The sequence below is a fragment of the Neomonachus schauinslandi genome, chromosome 5, assembly GCF_002201575.2.
Source record: "Neomonachus schauinslandi chromosome 5, ASM220157v2, whole genome shotgun sequence".
Lineage (NCBI taxonomy): Eukaryota > Metazoa > Chordata > Mammalia > Carnivora > Phocidae > Neomonachus > Neomonachus schauinslandi.
The window spans coordinates 43,883,341-43,887,808 of NC_058407.1; the positions used below are offsets into that span (position 1 = coordinate 43,883,341).

At 32.6% G+C, this 4,468-nt stretch overlaps 1 non-coding gene across 1 annotated transcript; it reads left to right on the forward strand.

Moving 5' to 3' along the window:
- The first annotated feature begins 3,965 nt into the window (after window positions 1-3,965).
- LOC123325077 lies at window positions 3,966-4,101 on the forward strand. Its single transcript, XR_006540220.1, has one exon. It is a non-coding gene; the product is annotated as a U4 spliceosomal RNA (small nuclear RNA).
- The last annotated feature ends 367 nt before the right edge of the window (window positions 4,102-4,468 follow it).

Below are 4,468 nucleotides of genomic sequence, written 5' to 3' on the forward strand. Positions count from 1 at the left end.
CATTCTAGAAGTATCCAGAAATTTACAAATACATGTGTGTACATGTTCCCTTTGTTTACAAATCACTTACATGTTGGGTACCAGTAAATAGATATCTTATAATGAGATTGTTATATACTTCACTACCCTATGTGTTAGACTTTACTGAAAATTACTGAGAGGTTTACTAAATATTCTTCATTCTCTGCTATGCCTATTTTTCTTCATGGTATATGAAAGTATTTTCTTTGTAGAAATAGTAAATCTTTCCCATATTTTTTTTTCCATCATATTTCAAATTAAAGTCCTTTTATTCAGTAAAGCTCTTAATACACTCAGGCTTCTATAATTTTGTCAAATATATGGAGTTCTCTTCAAAGGACTTGTTATTTTCATAGATCATAATTTAAAAAAACTATTTCTGTTTCTAGATAACACATGTATATCTGTTCTCAATACACATCCTCTTTTCTCCATCACTATTAAAATCTTCAAGTTGAAGAAGAAATTAATATATTAACCATGCCTCTAAATCTTTAAGTTTCTTATCTTGGCTTTATTCTTTACTTCAATCTTTCAATAAATATTTTTTAAGTAATAATTATATGGTAGGTACTAATCTACGTTTTGTGGATATAAGAATAGATAGAATGTACTCACTACTTTAAAATAATTTAGTGAAGGAAATATGTCTTTACAGAAACTGAAATGAGAAAGTGGGACATTGTGTTATGCAAAATTTTTCAAGAGAAGCAAAATTAAGGAGTGACTGTTCTGCCAGAGGAGTTGAAGAGGTAAAATTGAGCTGAACCATCTTTGGTGGATAAGCATTCAGATGGTGGAAAAGGGAGAAGTAGCTGTCCAACAGAGGGAGTGAATATGTCAAAAGGCATGAGAAATCATGGCTCACTTGGGGAACCACAGTGTGTACCATAAATTTTCTGTGAAGTGTATAGTTTATATATGAGATAGGAAGGAGATGATCTTGGGAGTAATGATGGAGGTCATAGTATGAAGAGTTTTGCATACTACGCTAAAATTTGACTACACAGGTAATAAAATATTAAAATACTTTAAGCAAGAATGTGACATAAACAGATTTGCATTTTAGAAGAGTTATTTTTATGGAATATGAAGAATGAATTAGGTGGCTTAAAACTGGAAAAAGTAATACACATAAAAGTTGTAGACGAAGTTATGGTTGAGAAGATGGCTAAAAACACAGCTCAAGGGAAAAAAGGATATATCTTTAAGAAAAGATAATAATTTCAAAAATAGAGTCATCAGCATGATCAAACATCACAGAAAGGACAGAAAAGACATAAAGATTGAAAATATGATATTGGAAATGGAATAACAATCCCAAAAGAGGAGTAGGAGTATAAACTGGATTGGAGGGGCTTTGAGATCTGAATGGAGTCACTTTAGATAGGTATGTAGACTACTCCCTAAACAGTGAATGAATGAATGAATGAATGATTCTAATAGTCTATTCCTATGAATATTTAACTTATCAATTTAGCAAATATCCATATTAGGAGACTTAGACATTAGGAATATAATATGAACAAGCAAAGCCCCTGCCCTAAGGCCCTAAAGAGCTTTAATAGTATGATGGGTAAAAAGCTCTTCATTGTCTCTCTACTGCAGTTCTTTAGGCAAAAACAATAGTTACTTGGGCTAATGAATCTTCCTAACAAAGAAACTAACAGGGAGTAACAGGTTCTAAAGTGATGCAGTCCATTATCTCTCAACACTGTGTGGCAATTACATTTTTATGCACTAAGAGTGAAAGAGGCATGTATCTGCAGTTAAAGTTTTATGCATCACTATTTACAGAAGTGGAATAAATATCCATCAATGACATCATGCATACAAGAGCATTCATCAAGGGTTAGAAGAAGGAAAGGAATATCTGTGATTAATTGTTTATTCTTCAATTCATCAAGTGGTAAAATAAATATGCTTCGGTTTAATGGCTGACACATTCAGAGTAAGGAGTGGGATATTTGTTGGTTCAAACTGTGTATGTTACTAATTTCAAGAGCAAAATAAAAATCCATCAATGACATACCAAGTAATTGGAAATGCTTTGGAGGATTTGTCCAGAGATTTTATTTGCCCAAATTGCTTTCTCAGAACTTGTCACATCGAAAAAAAGTCTGCCTTAATTTGTTGATACATCAAGTTCTGTAGAGAACTAGTTATGGTTCAAAGATTTGCACAACTGTTTATATGACATATGACAACAAACCTAATATAGACCAAATACTATCATATTATTTATAAGTAATTTTACAGAAAACTCTAGCATCAGCAAATGTGGGAATTATATGTTAGACAGGTTTCATTAATTAAATACCAAAGTATGGTTTGAATTTTTGTAGAGGGTCTTTCTACTTTACCTATACGGTATGATGGGGCAATGTTTTATAGCTCTTTTCCTCTCTAAATTGAAAAGTATACAGCTTCTCAAATATGTTCAATAATACAGAGCTTTCTACTATTCGTAGCCCACTCCTGGAACACTGGCCATCAAACCAACAATATTACATCAAAACTTTCTGGCTTTATATGATGAATAAGGTATAAAATGGGTATCTTGAAAATTCAAGTTGCTGAGGACTGAAACTGGACCAGAACATAAATGTTTCCCAATTGCCTAGTCTGGAATAACTGAACAATATTAAATAAAAATGAGATTATTTATTACTACCATACAGTGATTTTGGACTAAGAGTAAGATGGACTGCTGTCCCAGTCTCCATATTACATTCTTTTAAAAAATCTGGATAAGAGAAAAAAGTATTTTAAATATCCATTTGGATTGAGGAAGAATATAAGCATTGCATTATTGTGTCTCTCATAAAAATAGGAAGCAAATTATCATATCTAACTATTACTTGCTCTTCCCTTTGATGATACAACAGTGAAAATTTTAATTATTTTTTTGTTCACAATCTCTTAACAAGAACCATTAGAACCAAAAGACTAGCTTTTCTGAGTGACTCTTTTTTATCCCATTTGCAGGAATTGGCAAGGAAGAAGTTTTGTTTCATGAAGTAAAGAATTTCCATTTTATTCTTTATAAGATAATTCAAGTCAAAGCCATTAATGATTAAATTTTTTTAAATGTCAAAGTGAAGTTTGTTCCTTGTTCCCCATTTCGTCAAGATTCTAGCATTAATGCTGTATAATTAGGACATAATATCCAGATCTTGGGGCGCCTGGGTGGCTCAGTAAGTTGAGCGTCTGCCTTCGACTCAGGTCATGATCCTGGGGTCCTGGGATCGAGTCCCACATCAGGCTCCCTGCTCGGCGGGAAGCCTGCTTCTCCCTCTCCCACTCCCCCTGCTTGTGTTCCCTCTCTTGCTGTGTCTCTCTCTGTCAAATAAATAAAAAAATTTTTTAAATCTTTAAAAAAAAATCCAGATCTTACTTGAGAGGCAAAAGAAAAATAAAAGTAATATACAAAAGAAGGAAAGACACTGTAATCACTGTTTCCCAACCTTTTTCATTTCACAGCAGGCTTAAAAAGAAAATATTTGCATGGCACATTGGATAAAGTGGGAAAATGCTCACAGTCAAAGGCAACCAGTCAAGATTCAAAATATAGAGATAAATCCTCCAATTGGCTTATCTGGTTATCTGCGCTTTGAGCAGGAGGAACATAGAATGTTTGATTTGAAGACTCACCAAGATTTAATTCAATAAGAGTTCCCCAAAATAAAATCAGAGTGCTTCTGTAATTGACAACACAAACACATGGATGCCAAACAAGGACTGATGCTAGAAATGTAGCACATATATATTATTTCCATTTTAGAAATGAAAAGCCCGTATACATGTATGTATATCTATGTTTGTCTTGTCCATATTCATAGTCTTATCAAGCTATTAGAAGTTAGAAAGGTAAGGATTTTTTTCACTATAGCTATCTATATACTTTAAAAAATGAGTATATACTTTCAAAAATGAACACATTTAGCTTTGCGCAGTGGCAGTATCGTAGCCAATGAGGTTTATCCGAGGCGCGATTATTGCTAATTGAAAACTTTTCTCAAAAACGAACACATTTAATATGAATATAGAGCTAGATATAAGTGTAGGTGTAGATGTACAAATGCCTGTGCTCATTGGAATGATGATTATTTCCCCTGCTTCTGTGAAATCTGTATGTTCAACAGGGAGTAGAAGCTTCATTAATTTTATAGACATGCTCTTTAAAGAAAGAAACAGAGGGTGAATGCAGTAATTGCTAAATTGTGCCAAAAGAAAAGAACAGTAGCAGTTAAGTGGCTAGTTAGTTTTTATTTATATGCTTAGAGATTAATATAATTGCTCTAACATATATTTTCCCTTGTATAACATCTCTTTTATAAAAAATACTAATTCCTTCAGAAAATAACATGAAATCTCTGCTTATATTCACTAAATCACTAATATTCAGACTGCTATTAAATGTCCAATAATTTTGATTAAACTAGGT